Source organism: Rhyacophila brunnea, unplaced genomic scaffold (assembly GCF_057557595.1).
Source record: "Rhyacophila brunnea isolate RB1 unplaced genomic scaffold, BYU_Rbru_1.0 scaffold_9, whole genome shotgun sequence".
Lineage (NCBI taxonomy): Eukaryota > Metazoa > Arthropoda > Insecta > Trichoptera > Rhyacophilidae > Rhyacophila > Rhyacophila brunnea.
This window is the reverse complement of record NW_028233361.1, coordinates 15158774-15182317: the sequence shown is the minus strand read 5'-3', so window position 1 is coordinate 15182317 and position 23544 is coordinate 15158774. Positions and strand designations below refer to the sequence as shown.

Below are 23544 nucleotides of genomic sequence, written 5' to 3'. Positions count from 1 at the left end.
AAAACGTAACTTATCATATTATTATTCGTTCCTTAGCAGACTATAATATTATGGACCCCTACAGAGTGGAAGGTATATTTTATACAGTTTTTTTACGAGAAACTGTTGTTAGCTATTCGCCCAACCCACAGGGTCCTAGCACTGGCGTAAACAAACATTGAAACGCTACATATTTTTTTAACCAGCAGCGAGATCAAATCGGCGCTCCCACGGTTTCAGGAACGGCCGCTTTACTAACCGGGCCACCGCGGGAGCAGTGTGTTATATTACAATATTTTTTATCGAAGATTGTATATAAATTGGAGCTGATTTGGAGGTTATCAAAACTAATGATTAAATTAGATTGTAGATTCATTTGTAGCAAAAACACATTTGGTACAAGTCAGTAAACAGACAGGAAGCCAGGCAGCAATTTCCATAGCCGATTTCGGATCTTACCTAACATAACCTAACCTAACAAATATTCCACTAACTAGACAGGCAATAACCACACATTTTTGTGGTGTGTGGAGACTTTTTTTGCTAGCCTTGCCATTATATCTTGGCTACGGACGTCGTAACGATGATCTCGGTAACTACGAACCCCCCGCACTTTCAGGTATTAATCCACACCCTCGACCCCTGCTCCTGCTATAGTTCGTAACTCAGCATACAGCGTTATACAACCGTAGCCAAGATCGCTCGATTGACGAATCGTATCCTTTTATGAAGTTGTCGAACCAGAGCACATACAAATCTGTTGAGAAACCTCTTATAAATCAAAAATGTGGTACAATACTGCAAAATATTCTTTAACCAAACAATCAAAGTATGAAGATTATATGAAAAAGTACAGTAAATTACAAATATCACTACCCATGTATCTACGTGGGTCGTAATTTTCTTTTTTATTTACAACCAATGCTGCTAACGCATAGAATATTACTTATGTATAATTTCCAATTTAAACATACTAAAAACGTTTTTCGTTATGTAGTGTTGACAATTCATGACCCCCACATCCTGAAGCGGGCCCTTAGGCTAGAATTTTTAGCGGGCCCCCCTACCTATCGCTAAAGTTAAAGGCAGTGTGACTATCTACAATTGTGTTTTCCAAATAGTGTTCGAGCTAAAATTTTCGGTATTTTTAGCGGATTTTTTTGTATTTCTAATACACCCACTTGAATTATGGAGTTTTATCGAATATTGACAGACAATAATTAAAAATTGCATCGTACAACCATTTGATTTTAATTTTGCTTTAAGTGAAGTAGCGCCGCAGGCGACATTTTTTTACTATTAGTGCAATTTTTGATGTGTGTTTATCTCATTTGGCTGGTCAATTTGCCAGGCCGGGCTCCCCTTAGCTAGAACCCCAAGGCTAGAGTCCTGTCAGTGGGGGCCATGGTTGACATACAAAAGTTCATAATATTACTCTCATCAAATTCCTTTGGTTAGTTTCACACATTTAGTAGGTAGGTGGTACCTACAATAAATTACACAATTTTCCAGACAGCAATCTATTTTCAATTAAGTACCTAGCTAACATTGCTAGAAGAAGGTAAAAAATAACAAGATTAATAATATTCAATATTAAAATATATTATTATATTTTTTTTTCTCATTAGCATCTTACGTCGATACAATTATTATTATCCCCATAAAACTTTTGTCATCACATAAGACGCATGCGTCGTATCCATGACAACCGTTCAAAGTGCATTTCGATTTTGAACGCACATGGCGCGATTTTATTGTGTGAATCATAAAAAATATATCTCGCTAGTTGGTTCATTCAAGTCCGATCGTCCGAGCGAGCGCGACCTCGCATCGAACGCTAACTTTGAAAAATAACCACAAAACGCGAACCGGCGAAACATTGGATGGATCTAATAATAAAACCAACTTGTTTACTAGTCGAAGTCGATTTTACGAAAGCTCGTAGCGTCGCGCTCTTCTATTCGCAGTCTATTTCAGTAAAACAGACACTTTGCGCGAAGCTTTTTCGTACTAAATTTATACACAAAAAGACTACATAGCTTCCCTCCATTAAAACTCTTTTTAAAATATACAAAATGAACCCTAAAATCATGGAGAAAGTATTACTTAAATATTATATTATACGAGTTAACAATAATCGTATTAGAAATGTGGATACTTCTTTGTATTGCTGTGATTTTAAGAAGCAGTGATTGAAAGTTCGCGCTGGAAAAACACCATCTGTGAATTTTATTCGTGAGAGTGGATTATTTTCCAAGAGAAATTTTCCCATTACATGCAGGTTCTTGTGCGCAGAATCCAAAGGCGCGCCCGATCGTTCTATCGACTCACTCTTCGGTAAGTCAAAATATTTTGATTTTATTAAAACAATCACAATTTTCATATTGTAATGTCACCTTAAAATGTCCACTATAATCGCTTTGTATGATTCGTGTAAATATCTTTGGAATGCTATCTTTTGGGATGGCTGTTCGCCGTATGCTACTTTTTGGCTAAACCATTTTTAATATTTTCCGCGACGTGATATTTATTTACATACAATCTTCTATCAATTCGTGCAACGAAGTCTGATTCATTTGTTTGTTGAAAAAGCTCTTTCTTCGAAAAAGCTTTTGAAATTTTCAATACGTGTTTTTAAATAACAGCTTTACGCTTGTCTCGTTCAGATTACCGTAACTGTCATAGCATAATGTTATTATTTTCCTTATCAGCTGATTCATTTCACGCAGTAGCTGAAAATAACAATCATTCAAATTGTGATACACTAATATACATATTAATTCATAATTAATGGGTATCTCTTTAAATAACATGATTCAAACGCGTAACTGTTTTATAATATGAAAAGATGTAAGTAACAATTTTCATGGCCAGTTTTCCGTTAGATATGGGGTGAGAATATTATTTTCCTGTTCTAAAATTGTTGACGAGATGATGGTGGGGGTTGATTAAGCATCATTATCTGAAAAAAACTGTTTTTTCAATCTTTATTATTATAACATGCTGAAGTAGTAGTAAATGGGTACTGAATGTATTTATTAGAATAAGTCAAAGATGTGCTTGAATTAAGGGAGTTGAATTTTCTCATTGTATGATTCTCGTATGTATTACAATTAAATAACGTTAAAATACCGTTTGTCAAAACCAGGTAACACAAAATGAGCGGGAACTGGCTTACCCTACCGGGTGTGGAAGCAGTTTTGAAGTAGGGTTCGTTTTATTTAATAGGCCATAAAATCAAGAAACAGAAAGCGCGCCGATTGTCTTAAAATATTGAATGAGCACTATATTTACATGAGAAACTTTCCTAATTTTATTAAATTATATGTGGCGACACTACTATGATAAAAATTGTCTTTTATTTTAATTATCATTCTGCTTTATTCATTAAAAATCTTTTTTTGACATTCGGAGGTAATGGACAAGTGGTATAGTTTATGACAGACGGAAAAAATACGACAGTGTAAATCTGTAGGTATTTGTTGAACTAACGATTGCCACGACTTCGTTCGTGTGAAATACGGAGAGAAAAGGGTACTTACGTAAAAAAGTAAAATATATATACGCAGTGACGTCCCGTGGGGGTAGGCAGATTGAGCGTCGCTTGGGGGCGGCAGTTACCCGAAGGGTGGCAAATCAAGTAGAATCATTAGGTATATGTAGAAATAGCCATCTAAACTAAGTAATAACGGAAATATCTTTCCATTAAAAAGTTCATCTCACTTGTTGGAAACAAAATGTATTAATTACTATAAAAGTTGTAATAGGACAATAATGTTTCGTTGGGTTCGCGATGTCTAGTTTACTTCCGTTTTCCTTGGACCTCATGTAATTGGTGAACAGCAATACCACGTGCAGATTTGCGAATTATATTTGAATTATAGGCAGGTACATAATTACTCAATTTTGTGTAAAATGTTTGCTAGTCACTCGCGAGTTTTGGAAGTTGCCAGGCGTATTTTTAAATGTATCGAAAATCGTGGACTCGCAATACCTATTAATTGTATATTGAAGAAAGGATGGCATTTAGTGGTATACATCTTGTTAGTACCTAATGTATTCATACAACACATTTTTTAGATATTGGAGTCATGAAAGGATGATAAAAATATTATATAAAGAAATGTGGCGGCATTTTGGCGCTGCCTAGGGGCGCCATTTTGTCTAGGGACGTCACTGGATATACGTAATGAAGAATTATTATACTGATTGGTTTTCAATTTAGACATTCGTTCAATACCTACACCATAATTACTATTGCTGTATTTTTACACAGTGGGTAAAATTTCCGGCAAACCTATCAATGCACCTGGCACCGCCGCTGGTAACGCAGATTTAATACAATGTAGCAGGCGATATATTTACATACAATTTCATACTAAAAATGCTAAAGGGTTGCATTTTAGTCTGGTTAAATGCGGCACATTGCCTAGTTAGGTTACTACAATTATAATGTTTTATTTGTCTATTCTTTAATATACCTACTCCTCCGGTGCATCTCAGTGCCAAGTAGGGTTCCCTGAGGTTTTTTTTAATGTTTCAAGTAATCACTGACCTAGATACATGGATGCGTGGGCACTTGTGATTATTACACACATCTACTACATTAACTTTGTAAATAATATGTAATCTAGTGTTATTATATAAAAGGTCGTTAGTTACGTTATAGCGAAAAATAGTTATTTATACTCTTAACTTATTTACAACGCCATTTTCAGCGTACCAAAACATTGTCAGCAAAAGTTTTTCCGTGACGAAATTAGGTTTCGTAGCCAAGTAAATCTCTTTCTATCTACGCTTCTGCTGCTCTTCACATTTCCTTGCATTATGAGCTGGAGTAAATTATAGTTATTATTGCCGAAAGTATGCAGTTTTTCTGCGCTTGATAGTAAGTTATTTTGGCTTATTGGGTCGACTTAAAACCTTACTGGTTATGTGATCAGCCCAGTATATCTATATGGTATAACGCTTCATTCACATCTCGAAAGCCTCCAGTTTTCTAACGGTCCGTTTTCCAGGCTTCGGCTCTGTATCCTGTAACGTTACAAATTATCTCTAACGCCGTTTTGACTCAAGTTAACCTCAAGTTATGTTTTTTTATTAAATAAAAGTAAAACATTAATCAATTCTTATAAATACTACGAATAGATAAAATTACGGCCATTTTATTTATATTGAAATATAAGCTCTGCAAGATATTAAAAATATTGTTTATATTTTACATCAGGCTCGTGTTTGTTAATCAAGTGATGATACTTTTATAATGTGTTTGCTACTAAACCAACTTCCGTTGAATATGAACTTGTTTTGTTGCCAGCGAATTTGATTGGTTGTTTTGATTATGATTGCAATGCTTTATTTTAGGAACATTACTCGGACTTTGCAGAAACCTATTGGCAGTGTTTTGAGAATATTCCGAAAAAAATAATTAAAATTCGTCTAGGTTGTACAATGTCAATGTTGACTCACTTATTGATTTACTTTCTAGCTTTCTATAGTCTATTCCAACTTTCATTTCAACATTCAAGTTCTATAGTCTATTATTATTATAACAAATAATATTTTAAGAGCATACATAATTTTTAAAACAATTCTGAGACAATATATTAAAACCAATAGAAAAAAATCTTTTTTTGAAAAAAGTAAGACACCCCGCAGGAATCGGACCTGCATCTCTCGGGTTTCGCCCTCACGCACATAGACCACTATGCTAAAGGTACCATGCTTAATTACGACAAAATTTTAACTAATGGCTCTTAATACTCTCTGAAGCGTTTTCTAAATTGATTTACTATTGGCTATCGGCTATTGTATTTTAAATCAAAGTAGATATTATGTACTTTAATTACTAACCAACATCACGGATCACTCCGTACAAAATCCGAGAGATGCAGGTTCGATTCCTGCGGGGTATTTTAATTTTTTCAATAAAAGATTTTTTAATATTAAATTAATATATTTTCTCAGAGGTGTTTTCAAAAAGTATGTATGTTCAATGATTAGAATGATACATTCTTAAATCTTGCGAATTATTCGTTGAATAAAAAAAGTGATTAATTATTTAATATTGTAAGACTTGTAACCGTGGCCCCCATGATGTTTGGTGCCCCCCCCCCTACCTATCGCTACGGTGAAAAGCAGTGCGATTTTTTACATTAGGGTTCCCCAAATGGTATTCCGCGGAACCCCAGGGTTTTTTGTCGCCAAATTGAGAGGGTTTCGTGTATTTTTAGGTATTTTTGTATTTTTAAATAAATCCAGTTGATTTATTGAGTTATCGGCACTCAGCTAGTCATATATTATTACGAAGCATTAATCTCGATACCCTTTGTGATGGCCAATAGCATGCGACCCTTTGACATATTGGATAAATAGCCATTTTCATAGTCAGGAAACACACTAAACATAATTATAATAATTACATTTTTTTTGATCGTTTAAGCTAGTCAAATCAAGTTTATATGATTCAACAGAAAATTTAAAAACGTTGTATATAAACAGTTCTTTTTATCTTGTAATTATTTTATTTATATTTCAAATATTGAGTAACAGGATTTTTCACAATACAACAGGAGTAGGTATTAAATATAATATAATAGGCAGATAAGCGTAAATAATATTATAATTAAAAGAGATTTTTTCATCGTCTTCATTCGATCGATTGCTTATATTCGCTTATTATTAATTTCCCTTCTTCGATTTACCCCTTGCTTTCTTTACGCGTTGATTAATTCTTTAACGCGGATCCTGATCCTGAAATACCTGGTCCACCCCTTTCTCCTTTCTTCTTTTTTCCGCCCGTCTTTGCCTGCATGATTTTTCTTCCTATCTTTTCAATCACCTGATTTTCCTCGGTTCTGGTTTCTGATATAGCCTCATTCGGTCCATATTTTTGGTTGTTCACATCGCGAAATTCCCGTTCCACCATTGTCTTTGATATAATTATAATTTCATATAACAGATTGATAAATATAATTATTGTAAAAGCTATCGCCATGGATCAAAGTTCTGAAGCAGGGTAGTTTATGGCCTGACCGCCATAAAACCCAAGTAAAAAAAAACCGCGTCGACTTTTCTCAATGATTGAAAGCACGTGACAAACTAAAATGCATATTATGATACATTACTATGTAACTATTGAAAATAGCATATTCTTTAACACGTCGTGTTTAAGTTTATCTCATATTTTTCAACACTCGAGATCTCTAGCCTGTTATACCACCCATTAATGTTGGGTTCCCTGTATAATTCATTTAGTTTGTAATAATTTCTCATTTATACTATTAAAAATCACAATTATTTTTTATCCAAATAACCGTTTCGTGCTCAAGAGATGATTATGATTGAGATATTTACTTAATATAAAATATGCCAAATAAACAATATAAAATATGGCAACAGATTAAATTAATGTTTGGATTAAAGTTATTGGCTCTTTGACGAATTTATAACCATTTGCACAAATATTTGCCAAACATAATAATTCGGAACAGTTGACGTGATGAATATAATATGTATGTATACATTTTTTTAATATTTGACGATGCGATATCTGAGTGAAGCTTGTCTCACAAATATTATTGATTCGAAGTGTAAGTTGCTACAAATAAACGGAATTCAATATCACATTGACACATTCCCGTAATTACGAAAAAATAACAAATCAAATTCCAATTAATTTATAATATAATACCTAGATCATACTCATGTTCCCCACAAGTTGGGCTGACATGTCTCTATCCTGGGGGTCCAGGCTTAGAAGGTGCCCAGCATGGTGGGTAGACCAGTTAAGTGAGATAAAGACACACCACAAATTGACTATACTAAAAAAAATACTTAAAAAATATATCATTTAAAATAATATGTGGTTTTGCGATACAATTCACTTGTAGAATTTTATTTTATAATTATTTTTCCTGACTAAAAATGTTTATTTATCCAATATGGCGGAGGTTCTTATGTTACTTGGCTGCCGCAAAAGAGTTGCAACGAGTAATTCATTATAATTATTATGATACTGAGAAACTGAGTGCCGACAACTGAACAAAAAATCTCTAATAATATACGGAATATTCTTAAGTTTACTTCGCGGAACCCTGGTGATCCTGGCCTGGGGTTCTGCTTTAGATGTGTGGACCATGATCATACTATTTAGTTATATGATCTCTAAAATACAGGTTCCCAACTCGTGGCTAGCAACTAGTTGTCGCCAATAAATTCCTCTTAATTCTGAAGAAAACAAACATTTTCATACACTTTTCTTGAAAAATTTATTCCATGAACAGTGAATATCAAATTTTAATACGTTTTGTTTTTTATTATTATGTGTTAATAGTTAATCAATTTAAAATAAATAAATACCGCATGCAGTCGTGATTCTTGTGGTGATATATGCGGTGATTTGTCAGATAGATAATATTGATAAATGTATCATGTACGAATTTTCTTTTCCAACAATTTTCTTAATCGCGTTTATTATTTATATTGCACCTTAGTTTTTGCTTTTTGTTATTTAAATCGCGCATTTAATAATTTAAAGTCAAAAATAAATAAACAATAGTATTTGTTCATTTATCTTGGATTGGATTAAATTAACAGTCATTTCTCTGATTTAATTTCATTTTATGACACCAATATCTTTTCGTCTATGGTTGTCATAAACCCATTCCATAAGATTCCTACCTACTAAATATACTGAATATTTACATCCATCGACACGCTATAAATAAAAGACAACGATATTATTACTTATCAGTTCCATTGTTTATGGAAAAATACAAATAAAATATTGATGCGCGAAAATATTAAGATAAAATTTTTATAATGTAAACAGAAAAATCTCTCTTGGTGAGTCATGAATATATACATTATACAACGATTAAAAAATACTTATCGCAAGAAGGTCAGTCGTTTGATATTTTGGCACGTTTACATATTACTTTATAAGGAAACTTTCGATGAGTTCCAAATTTAAAATGAGGAATCTGATTCAGTGTTACGATTAGTAAAAATATAAAAATTGTTTCTTACTCATGTTAAACAACGCAAAATCAATAAATATTATATATTATAGGTAGGTATAATAGTCTGGTAAAACAGCCCAGTCATGGCATTATTCACCATTATCGTGTGATAATTAAATTAAATTGCTAATTGTTAGAAAGGAATTGTGGTAGGAATATCGAGCGCTAATATTTTATGGATTGTTTGTATTTATAATACTATTAATGAATCAGACCAGACTGCGATACATATGTTCGCATACAACTTATACGACACCCGTAAACTTTTATAGCTGCACAAAATGAATGTCGGCTGTCGTGGTCCAGATTCTACTGCGTGCCTAATGCGCTAGCCTCTCATCCGGGGGCTCCGGGTTCGCCCAGTGAAGTCACAATATATTTATGTGATTTTTTTTAAATCTGTTGATTTTGATTTTAATTGTCTCACTTATATTATTTACTACACCACTGTCATTTTTTAAAACGTAAATTTTAAAGTTGAAAAATAAACTGTCATGCAAATAAAGGAATTTGTTTTTTTTAATCGGGTCGTGAAAGAAAACAAATGATATCATACTTTCATAATAGTTTGACAGATGCTTACAGTGCAGTACTAGCTTATCAAGTATATAAAGTATTAAACGACATTACAATTCATTTGTGGGAGATTGACGAAAAGGTATAAAAAAGTATGATGTCGGATAAGAAACACGATTTTTAAAATGACACGTTTATCTCTGAAAATGTAAATTTTATTTTATTTTCAATTAACATTGAAGAGATTTCGGAAAAGGATAAATCAAAGTGAATGTGTTAAAAAATCAACAAATTGGCGTTTATTTAAGAAATTAGTGTGTTATCCAATACACAATCAATAAAAAATAGAAACATTACGGATAAGGAAGAACCATCGTCTACTTGTCGTCGACATTAACGATGGCATGCTCGGCATCAGAGACTTCACAAAGAATCCTCCAAGCTGCTCACAGACAAAATTATCTAACAAATAATATGGCACTACCTCCTGGTATTTTTCCAGTTTATAATAAACATAATATATTATAATACACACACATTGAATTTACCATGTTATTTTGATACTTGGATTTTGTGTTAAATTCTCGTAATTAGTACGTATGTATTTACACCCACGATAGCTGCGCGGCTTAAGAGCGTACTTCAGTGAAATGGCAAATAATTTTCAACTATAGGTGCGACGAAATTTCGGACTGGCTGCCAATCGGAGAGCGAAAGTCGAGGTGTGAACAAGTCAATTTGTTTTGTGATGGCGTCGGGGAATTAATTCTTAAATCGTGTAAAGATTACTAAAAAACGTTATCCATTTACTTAACGAAAACATGTCAATGAATATATTATTATTTTGATTACAAATAGAACAATAAACATAACACTAAGAGGACGCACGTTGAATTTGTATGACAAATTATGTTTTGTTCTGCACGCGTCGTTTGCACATTATTCGCGTCGCGCAGTCACGATCGTTTTAGACCGTGCACCAGCTGAAGTATAGCCTTAAGCGTCGACCTATAACGTCGTGGGTCCCAGGTTCGAATTCTGGGTCTGGCAAGTATAATAATCAACACAGTCAATTTGTTTATGAGTCAGAGTATGAACCTAATAGGTTGACCAAGTGGCTAACAGCTATTTCGCGTAAAAACAAAACCCGTTAATACAAACCTCCACTCTATGGAGGGCCCATATGATCTTAGGGACGGACATGGTCAAAAAAATAGTACTATTTATTTTTCAAATGGGTGATCATTTAGGTGATATTCACCACTGATAAAATAGTGTATACTATACCTAATAAGATTACTGTCATAAGGTGAATTAGAAATTATTGTAATCCTATTAGTAGAGAAAAATGCGCACGTGAGTTAAAAATCAATATGTCATTCGCCTCGTTCTAATGTCAAGGATCTTTGTAAAAAAAATGCAATTATAAATTCAACCACAATAATAATATTATGTACTATTCATCAAAAATCTTATGATTTCCTGTCATCCACATCCTAGCCATTCTTTTAATTAATAATTGACCTGATAGAAAAAAGAGTACCTACAAAATATATTATGGCGATAGGGAAACAATAACAATTAATAAACATTTTGTTCAAAACGAAGAATACCTACATTGTAAAACAAAATCACATAACTAGTAATTTAGATTACGTCATGTAAATTGTACGTAAAATATTTCACCGTGGCACAGTTCGCCGTGAGCTTTCTTATCGGAAAGAGATGATCGTATACTATACGGTTCCAATTTTATTAGATTCAATATGAACTTTAATTTAATTTTCATAGCTGATTTTGGCAAAATTGACTAATGCAAGAATGAAAACCTAAACTAAAAATATATCGAGTAAGTATATCGGTTATTCTTGAAATTTGTTTGCTACTGGCTTCCTGTAAAGTATAAACCGACAAGATTCGTGTTTTATTTAGACATGAATTTTATGTCAGTACTAAACGATCTTTAATATACGGCCATTTATTTCCGATAAAACATTTCACGGTGAAGGGTGATACTTCGAACTGCATACGTACCTACAAGTTTCCGGATATGTACAAAAATATGATAAATTACCGTTGATAACCGCCGATAGCAGTCTTGTGTATAGAATAGATGCGCTGGAATGACCACACTGGTTTGGGAGAATTAAAGAAGAAAAAAATGTGATATATACAGGGGCGCACCAAACAGGGGTGTTAGGGATGCGAAATACCTGATCGGCAAAAGTCAGAAAAACCTTTTTAATGATGTTATTAAAATATAAATTATATTGTTATCTATTCAATTAAGTACATAAAATTATTATTATGTTGGAAAAAATCAACTGCGGCGTAATTTTTTTACGTGTGATGAAATATTCTTGCACAAATTGTTCTTTCATGCTCCGTTGATACAAATCTGTTGATTTAAAACGCTTAATATTATAATTCAGAATATTTATAAGTATTATTTAATGGTAGGTAAAATGTGTCGTTTCAACTTTTCTTTGACTTCTGTCATATTTTGACTAGAAATATATGTTTTTATTTGGGGGGGGGCGGCAATTTTGGGCTGGCACCCGGGCGGGAACTATTCTTGGCGCGTCACTGGATATATAAAGGTTAAAAAAAGGAGATAAGAGCAGTTTTCACAGCATCACATAGGTATGCGTGAAGGATTCAAATAACTTTGTATGAATAATTATAAGAATTCTATTCTCTAAACACTACATATAATATGGATTTGAACCAGTGACGTCCTGTGGGGGTAGGCAGATTGAGTGTCGCTTGGGGGCGGCAGTTACTCGAAGGGCGGGAAATCGAGGAGAATTATTTGGTATATATAGAAATAACTACCTAAACTTAGTAATAACGAAATTATCTTTCCATTAAAAAACATATCACTGGTTGGAAACAAAATGTATTAATTAAACATACAAAGTTTAACAGGACCGTATTTTTTTTGTCGATTTCGCAATGTCTAGTTTACTTCCGTTCCCTTTCGACGTCCATGGTGACGAAAAATGACACGTACACGGATGATAAAAAAATACTGTATAAAAAAAATGGGGCAGCTTTTTGGCGCTGCCCAGGGGCGGCATTTTGTCTAGGGACGTCACTGATTTGAACATACAATGACCGCTTTACATGTTAAAAAAAACAGTGATCTAAACTGCAAAAAATCATATATTGCACCATAGGTTGGGGCAGGGTGACCCGGCGGGACACCAAAAAACATCCCAATAGGCCGACAAACCCAAAAAATGCAAAACGTGTTTGCTGTTTGCAAAATTTTCATTTGCAATTCGTAACAGTTTCCAAATACGATATCACATACATTTTATACTTTTAAATGAGATCATAAGCAAAAATTATTTACGTATTTTCGTTTTGTATAGTTATCACATTTATATGACAGTCAGAATATGCCATCTTTAGAAGACAAGAAAATTGATCAACTTTAAAAAAAAAATCGGTAAAAACAAAATACTTGTAGGTATCTTATTATGTATATTCTGGCTGATTCAAATAACGTAGTTTCTACTAATGGACTTTGTTGCTTTCAATGTAATGTTGCCGTAATTATGATTTCAGGAACAATAATTATTTCTCTACTTCACTGGCTCCCAATCTTTTTCGTATCGCGACCCCCTTTTGTAGTAGCTAAATAACCTGGGATCCCCTAGTGACCCTACAATATATGTATATTAAATTATGTATTATCGGTAAAATAGGGTAATTTTTTGTCTGTGATAAAATATTATTGCATTATCGAAGGTCGATCCACTGGCTAATGACTCCATAGTCCTTTTCAATGAAAATAATCAGTTTGCTGATCGAGTTGCTTCAACGGCGGCTATACCGTGGAAGGATCACATGTGAAATCAATTATCAAGGAAGCATACAATGTAATAAAATAAGTATATTAAAATACTAGATGTGAAATTAGTTTTTTTTAGATAAGATTAATTACAGAATTGCCCACAGAACGACCTAAAATGTCCCGCTTAGATCGAAAATTACAGTAATTAACAATAACGTGCTTTTTCAGCATAAAATATTACCGTTGATACAAAATTAAAAAATCGTATTACCTATTGCGTAGCCAAGTTCGCGTCTTTAAATATTTATAAATGTGAAACAATCTAGTTGTTTCTATTCACGAAACAGAATTAGTGGGCGATCCCCGGGAGGGTACTGTTGTATAAATTCTCCCTTTTTTGTATACCTATAAATAACCATGTCCTTGCTTTTTCGTACAAGGTGGTTAGGAGGGTTAGTTGCATTGATATGTAGTTAATTATGTTCCTCCATTTGTATCTTTAATTTTCTTTATGGCCAGAATTAAATATTTTATGTCGTGTTCTTGTGTTGTTTTGTTGTTTAGTATTTCGTGAGGTTTTTGGAGGTCAATTTCGTGGTGATGCTGTCTACATAGAGACGTGAGAGTCCATCGCTCCTTTTTTAGTATGGGGTAGTCGTTGATGACGTGCCACACAGTTTGAGATGTGTAGCCTATTAACAATCGTATTGTCAGGCAACACAGAATTTGTTTTGTGTATTATGGTATTTGTTGCACCTAACTCACGTATAAATAATTAAAAGAAACATTTTTCTACTTTGCACTTTCTGCAGTACGATGACTCAGACAATGGTGGTATTATGATAATGTATGTCAAAATAAGTGCACTTTATTAAATAATATCTAATATATATGTAACTGAATATTCATAAACTGTTATTTTACGGCCAAGTGTTGTCCTCACCTTGAAACAATTTCCTCTTCCTTTCGTAAAACAAAGACCTCCGAAGAACGAGCGCTGGGTAGGTAAGTAATTTTTCGCCTCGCACCTTACCGTATTCACGGAGCCACCACTCTGGCCGATAATTATTTCCTTTCGCATGTCAATACGGCTAGTTTCGCTAAGGAAATATTAATAAATGAAATATTGATAAGCGATGGCCAACATTTGACATGCTTTCCGCCTCAGAAAACTGCCATTAAATTTGTTATTGTGTTGACATTGCATTCTTACACCATTTCATAGAAACCAAGCACTTATTCCAAATTCAATTTTATTTCTCTATATATCTCTATATATATAAAAATCTCGTTATATTATAAAAATCTCGTGTCACGATGTTTGTGGTCGAACTCCTCTGAAATGGCTCAACCGATTTTTATGAATTATTTTATGTATATTTTTTAGGTATGAGAATAGGTCAACAAGTATATTTCATACCGCTAGGTGATTAGGGTATCTCTATCCAGAAAAATTTTCTTTTATTTTTTTGACAATTTTTTTTGTATTTTTTATTATTATTTGGCATAAAAAATATCTATAACCCCAAATTTTCACCCTCCTACCCCCACCCTCCCATTTTTAATCGCGATTTTATTATTTTTGTATGAACAAATTTAACCGTCGTTCGTATTTCAAACAGAACGAAATTATTTATGTTATTGAATGACAGATGGCGCTACGTCCGAGAAGAATTCAAGAGAAGCGTCGCGTCATTTTGACATTTCATTCGGCATATCACAACGCAGTGCGTGCAAAATTTTGTACGATTTATTTTAATTTATCTATTTTTTTTATGTGCGTGTAACAAAGTCACAATGCCAGCAAGACGCAAGGGGGGCCATTTGGGCCGTCGAACGAATAAAGCAACAAACATGCAAAATAGTAGAGCAGAAAGAACAGACGAACAAATCCAACAAGATAACAAAAATGTGCGTGTAAGCATGTCGCAATTGCGTGCATCTCAATCACAAGAGGCACGAGCTGAACGAAATCAACAACGACAATTGGAACGGAGCCAAGCGCGCCGGTTCGTAGTTAACACACGCAGAGCAAATGACCGACAACGCCAACAAGTACATAGAACATTTACATCCGCTTCGTTCCTTCGTCTCGCATTCGAGTACGAGCCAGATATTGAATATTCCGCTCATCCGAAGGTGCTGATTGGTGCTATGGACAAAGAATGTCCCCATTGTCATGCGCTCAAATTCAAATATGAGTCAGCCGGGATATGTTGCGCATCAGGAAAAGTGCAACTACCAGAAATTGAGATACCACCAGAACCATTGAACGGCTTGCTCATCGGCACGGTTTCAGATTCAAACCTGTTCCTGAAGTCCATTCGCATATTCAATTCATGCTTCCAAATGACTTCGTTCGGAGCAACAGAAATAGTTCACAATACTGCGGCAAATGGTCAACAATTCCATTCTACGTTCAAAATCAAAGGCCAAGTATACCACAAAGTAGGCTCATTGCTGCCAATGCCAAACGAACCACATCCATTTTTACAAATCTACTTCATGGGCGGTGAGGACATCAATCATGTGGATGCACGTTGCGGCTACAATAGCCTCAATTCGCCTAATGCCAGGCGCATCGTCGGCAAACTAGACGCCCTTTTGAATGAGCACAATGAATTATTGAAATTCTTCAAAGCACACATGCACGGATTGCAAAGTGACAATCACGCTATTGTCATCAATAATGATAAAACACCAGCTGGAGAGCACGTGCGTTGATTCAATGTGCCTGTTGTTGACGACATTGCTGGAATCATGGTTGCACATCGACGCGAGAAATCGTGATTCGAAGAAGAAACAATAATCTGGAGTTCATCGCTGACACACACCATTCATACGACGCTCTCAAATATCCGCTAATTTTCTGGAAGGGACAAGACGGATATTGCATAAACATTAAACAACGAGATCCTGTCACAGGTAATTCATTCATTATGAACATCATTACTCATTTTGAATTGAGAAAATGAATGGTTGATGTTTTTTTGTTTTTATCGGCGGTCATCGTCTACAGCGCTCTATTCCTCTTTCTGTCATAGATCCCATCCCCACACACTTACGATACATTCGTTATTTTTTATTTAACAACCAAAATATTCACTAGAAATAATTTATATGGCAGAACAACGTTTGCCGGGTCAGCTAGTAATTATATAAGTAATAAATTAGCTGAAATTGAAATTACCTACCCAGCTTCGCATGAAGTCGCTTTATTAATCGATCCTACATTTATCTTACTTATTATTCTTTTATTCTTGGTCGTTTCCTCGTGGCTGAAGATCGTGACCACCTTGAAATCTTCAAGTCAACACATTTAGTACTGATAACGCGACTGGCTCGTTTGCATTATATGGCCATTAGATATAATTAACATGATATTTAAATGTGGTAATTAAATATTAATTAACAGGTCAGCTGTGATTGTGATCCGTGATAAAGTCACAAAATCTAAATTGCGAACAGATTTTTACGGAAAAGTAGATGTAATATTTTTGTCACGGAAACTCTTAACCGGCTCGCGCATTGAAAATCGTCCCGATTGTGATATGGTCATAACTTAAAACCAGGCGTAATGTTGCAAAACTCTCTTTGGTGCGCACATGCAAGGCCATTCCGGGATATTGACGTCACGCGGCTAGCCGAAACACAGCTTCTACACATCCGTCGATGGCCCTATATTAAATGAAATTTGTTACACGCGACAAGCAGATATTTTTTCCATCAAAAATATCATGCCGACGCTATGCGCTGCTGTACATTAAGTTACATGTGTTTTGTGAATGACAACAAAATCGACGTATTAGAGTCGAAATGAGTTATTCTGTGTGACTGAGCTTACTTTTCGGACGCTGGAGATAGCCTACTCCTCGTGAAAACTCATTTTCACCAAAACGTTCTTTAACTCCTAAGGGGCTTGGAAACATCTATGAACATGTTATTTAAATCGCAATATTATTATATCATTGATTTGGCAATACGGTTCTTTACGGGTTTCACATCGCTGATGAATGGATGCACATAGGAATTGAGTTGATTTTAATCAGACATTTTTACAAGAACGCTTGTTTTTAATTGGCGGATAACGCACGATAAAACTCATAGTGTTATTTTACTAATATCTATTTTGAGATGCATAATATATAGTATTTTAATTAATTGATGCTTTTTTGCTTATTATTATTGTTGCAAAAATGTAATGTGGTCATTATATTGTGAGATGAAATCGCATAATTCTAATCCAGATAAAATGCATCCTAAAACTAATTGCACTATTATACAAAATCATGTCTCTCTATAGATAAATCAATAGAATGCGCGAAATTGATAGTATTTTAAGAATTTATAGAACAGCGTACATCTAAACTCACCTACGCAAGTGGAATAAATCGATATCATAATCAATATAATTGATTTGAGAGTTATTACCCAATGTTCTCCCAATTAGTATCACCAATAGTAGATTGTTGTGCACCATGGATTAAGAAACAATTATTGATTGTATTGATTTCTTAAATAATTATCAGTTTCTTTTAGGTTTATAACATAAATTTAAGATTTGTTTATCTCAATGCCGTCCTGGAAAATAAGTCTCAACGCATCTATTCTATACACAAGGTTGCTATCGGCCGATATCGGCGGTTATCAAGGGTAGTTTATCATGTATGTATTGAGGTATTATAATTGAGTGTTTCACAAGCATAGTGAACCAAGTCCATTCTGGTTATTTTTGAGTAAGCTAGGTTCAAGCATAGTATTTGAGTATTTCTTATTATGTAAGGGTATGCTTTCATTTAAATAATAACTTAAATGTACTCAAAATAACACTTCAGAATTGCAATCATACCCTTACAGAATTATAAATACTCAAATATTATGTTTGAACCTAGCTTACTCAAAAATAACCAGAATGGACTAGGTTCACTATGATTGTGAAACACTCAATTGTTACAATAAGTCAATTGTAATTGTTACAATAAGTTCTATGTTTTAACAGCACCTCTCTTGACTTTGTTAACTTTTAGAGCGAGATAAACAGTTTAGACGGCTAACTTATTGTAGCAATGTTAATAACTCAATACATAAATATGATAAGCCACCCTCGATAGCCGCCGACAGCGGCTGATAGTAGTCTTTTGTATAAAATAGATGCGCAGGAGTACTTTTGACCTTTTGACTAATGTCATGTAAGCTCAAATTGTCGCGAATTTTGTGATTATGGATAATATACACTGTTGAACACTGCATTAGTATTATAATTGTTCCAATAAGTTAGCCGTAAATACTGTCAAAACTGTCTATCTCGCTGTAAAAGTTAACACAGCCAAGAGAGGTGCTGTTAAAACATAGCACTTATTGTAACAATTACAACTAACTTATTGTAACAATTATAAAACCTCAATACATAAATATGATAAGCTACCCTCGATAGCCGCCGATAGCATCCTTATGTATATAATAGATGCCCAAAGTGATACAAATGGACCGGAAATACGAAATCACTTGCAGTTAATTGAACATTGCATTAACCTTGATAACATTTTCAGCCTCACTTAGATAATATTTAAAACTGTTGTCACGATGCACGAGTGGTAATGTAGATTCTGAATGGAATTTTAAATTTTGGTATTTGAATGAGGTAAAAAAGATATACCTACGCCCACGGTGGCCGCGCGGCTTAAACTTTGGACTATCACGCCGTGGGTCCCAGGTTCGAATCCTGGGTCTGGCAAGTACACATATTGTTTTTCAATTTGTGTGTGAGTCAGGGTATGGACCTAATAGATTGAGCAAGTGGCTGACATCCATTTCTAGTAAAAAAAAAACAGAATCTGTTAATATAACCTCTACTCTGTGGAGGCCCATATGATCCTATTAGGATCGGACATGGTCGAAAAAAAAGCACTGGGTTTGAATTTTAGACGGAAAACAATTTGACAGGAAATGCTTAAATTTACTACTATTTTTCCAGCAGAGCCAAAATGTTGAAGACCAATGGTTTAAAAAATATTGTATATTGTAGAATTATTAAAAAAAAAAAAATGTCTCACCAAATTGGATCCATTTATAAAAAAAATCCAGTCATTTCATGTATATTTTAATTCATATTGTAATACGTATTGTGTGATAATTTAGTAGTTACAATATTAATTTGCAAATAAAAACATAATCCAACCTTGAGAACGGTTAATTGAATAAATTAAGTTAATTTTTTGAACTTATTACAGTCAAAATTACGATTTACGAGTGTTTAACTAGGAAAATGATTTTGGGCCAGACGTATCATTATTTTTATCACGGAATAATAAATTTAACAAGCTACTTGTTATTTTATCGTTAATGCACATTTAATAAACCACAAATCAAATCGTCGGACACTATGTCACCGTTTAGTTGAGGTTATCCATATTATATCATATACCAAAGTTTTCAAATGAATTTTAGTCACGGGGTTATATCTAAATTATATGTATGGTATGGAGTTCACCGCAAGCTATCGTACCGGAAACAGATTATCATAAATACCATTAAGATCATAAAATAACGCACTAGTCGTGGAGCATTTCACATGAACTTAATAGTTGCTCCCCCACTTTTGAATTACCAATTTTCATCTGTCTTTCCCTTATATTCTGGTGATTTTTGTTACATATTAGTGTTTTATTTAGATTTGATGTCAATGCTATACGGCTATCTTTCCGATACAACATCTAACGACTAGCTAGTCTAGTTTAATATTGCGGTTTTTTTATTTTATTTCTTTTGCTATGAAATTTTACTAAACTAAACTAAAGCTAAACTACTTTTTATTCTAAATGTCATGTTGTCAACATCTTGAATTAATAATTTAATTGAAGACGTTCACATTTATTTAATTAATGATTATTAGAATTAATAATATTTGAATTAATAAAATTAGAATTAATAATAACTCAATGCGTCTTTTTTAGATAAATAAATAAATATTTTATTCCGAAACTTACATTCAAACAACCTTCGCGGAACCTCTAATTTTAGTTCGCGGAAACCATTTTGAGAAATGCTTTCTTGTAGGGTACCTATGAGAAACTAATTATATTTTTTTAAATTACCAGTGACTGGCTTTCAAATTCGGAAGTAAAAAACACAGCTTTTAATTATTAATCTCTCAATAATCTTTCAAAAAAACTGTTAGGTATGAGAAAAGTATTAAAACCCTGCAATTTTCTGCGTTTAACTGAAGCCTCCACTTAATAGCAAAGCTTTGTTTTTCTATATTTTACACTATCATTCTAGTCATAATCTTTATTCTAGTTATAAGGAATGTAAATTAATTACAAGTCTTTAAAGCTTAAGGATGCGTGACCTACACAGAGGGTGGCCGCAATATTGTCGACATTCCCCCTTAAAATACTAAAAAAGAGTAAGCAATCAATTATATTATTTAGTTTGTGACTCATTCTTACAGAGGGGAGTTAAACTAGGGATTTCAATACCGAATGAATATATCAACACCGGTATGTCGGTATTTCTTATTGAATACCGGTTTTAATACCGGTACTCGTCAAAACATGTCATACAAAAAGAAGTAAATATTAATAGATATAACTATTAAAATGTATTTAAAACACTATTTGTAGCAACCTAAATTACCTACCTACATTTACTATGTTGACTTTTATCAACATGTAGGTATAGATCATAATATTTTAAAACTGCTAATTTTTACAAAATACTATAAGTCTGGGTACAGGAAAATCTCGCTCAAATTCAACTTTTTTTGGATTATATTATCAAGTTGGATCAATAGTAAAGTTAAAGAATTATTGAAAAAAATTACCACGAATGTTTTCTTCTTCGTTATGTTAATTCATCGCGACAATTCTATAAGTACATCATATGAGGGATTTTGTTTTAATATTATTTAACTTTTATTGGTTTCAGTCAATATTATATTAACTGTGTTTTGGCGGGATAAAACTTATACACTAAATTTAATATACAATAGGGTTAATAGTAAGTAATGAAAAAAAATGAAATTAAATTCATTTTTGAAAAACATAAATGTGTATGCTTCCTTAATACCGAGAATACCGGTATTTTTTTATTTTTGAAACGGGTATTTCGGTATCGATTAATAATTGAATACCGGTATTGCAATCCCTGATTTAAACACACATACTAGAGCAATTTAAAGCATTGTATGAACAAATTATACAAGTTGGTGCTTTCAATATTCAAAATGTCATTAAACCTTTTATTATTTCAATAGATTGTAATTCTCAATTACTTCTTTGCCAATTTGATAGTCGAGTAGCCCCTATGTCTGAGTTTTTATTAAATTAATTTATTGCACGTTTTTTGTAGCCCGTTTTATTAAACGCCGCTGGAAAGATGTAATTAAAAATATAATAGATCGTATTAGTATGAAAATAAAGCGAATATTAATATATAATATTGATAATTTAAATTTATCGTAATGCCCAATAAAAGCATTGATAGGCTTTTTAACATAATGGTGTAGATATTTCAATGTATGGTTTACCTCATCCAGAGCTGAACCTAGGAAATGCGAGGCCGGATTGGAGTATATTTACGACTTGCCCTATAAAATAAAAAAAAACTCTTTTTTAACGAACTTTTTTGCGATTAACTGTAGAATTTCATATAATCTGTAATATCATTTTGTTAAATGGAATCTGACTGTGTACATTTAATACTAACGTAATTAATTATTCATTCTAGTCAGGAAAAGGTGATTAATTCAACACGATTGGTCGCAAAAATCAATATAAGATTATTTGTGTTATCAACGTCAGCTGTCTTTTCATTTCGTTTCTGTTTGTTTCCTTATCAGGCGCGAAGCCTGATCGTCTCATAAAACCCGCAAAGCCTAGATTTGACATCGACGTTAGCGAAGGATGCAATAATGTATAGGTAAATCGTTTTACAGTGGCACCATGGGTACGGCAAATGCGGCTTGCAGTTGTAGTGGTATTGTTTGCTAGCATTGAAACAGGCATTGTCGCAAGCAATTCAATACATGCGCGAATCGCCTATGGTGCCACTGCAGAATGATTTACCTATATTATATTATCAAGAATAATAGATTCGATAAATTGAATGTGAATATTCTAATAAGTAGAGAAAATATCCATAATATGTGATTTTATCAACGTGTGTTCCACTATTCAGAGCTTTACGCGGTGGGTTAAAAATTATTCCTCATTCGTTAATATACATCCACTCTATGGAAGTCTGTTTTCTCTGCTTGGAGTGGAAATGATAATAATGTATGTTCTTTTACACAAGGGAAAACTTGTAAGTAAAATTATTGTGATATATCGATATAGATAAGTAGAGGTCTTCAGGTTTAAACTCCCAATTCGTAGGTAGTTCAAAAAATGATTTTTTGGCAGATAAAAAAACAAATACTAATAAAAGATAAGTACCTACTTCATTCCGTGTTAAAATTAACAACATAGTCAACTAAATATATCTACCATGATTTCTGTTTTTAAAGGGTAAACCAGAGAGAAAAATTAAAAGTGTGTTCCCTGTGCTGGACTTTTAATTTTAAGCAAAGAACGCAAAGATGTGAAACATATTATAAGAGAAACAAGTTTATAATATTTGAAAATGGAAAGCCTCTATGGAACGAACATTACACGATTTTAGAATAGACATGCATAGAGAAAATATATATTGTACCTACATTACAATTTAATGTAATTTCATTATGCCGACTTACTGGCACGCATATAGGGTAAATAATTGACTTTTTTCATAAGTGGGTCATCCCTTGCCGACTCATTCATGACAGTGTGCACTATCGTGTCATCAATTTCATAATCTTTTATTAAAATTGCAGTATTAATAATGAGTAAACTTTATTGACATATCTAATATTATTTATTACTTACATTACATTATTATATCTATAGAAATAGATAATAATATAATACCAATCAGACTATAGATAAATAAATTCATTCATTTGCGAACGCCATTCTGCCATTTTGTATTTTTGGCGGAATAGACATGTGGTTTTGTAATATTTATTATAAATTTGAAAAATAAATATATTGCTAGAAAGATCACGTGGATAACACCGAATAATAAACGAATAAACAGTCATTTAACTTCATCTATCTGGATTCTCTCTTTACAGCCAAAAGATGATAATAATATGATTAATAGAATTTTTTCGATTCTCCAGATTTGAGATTTACGAAATATTTA

The 23544-nt window shown here is 33.2% G+C and overlaps 1 long non-coding RNA gene across 2 annotated transcripts in view; it reads left to right on the top strand.

Annotated features, from left to right (window-relative positions):
• The first annotated feature begins 1772 nt into the window (after positions 1-1772).
• LOC147063324 (uncharacterized) overlaps positions 1773-23544 on the top strand; it is a 60556-nt gene continuing 38784 nt past the window's right edge. For both annotated transcript variants that reach the window (XR_015072051.1, XR_015072052.1), the window contains exon 1: positions 1773-2316. This is a non-coding gene — a long non-coding RNA (uncharacterized LOC147063324). The remainder of the gene's footprint in view (positions 2317-23544) is intronic.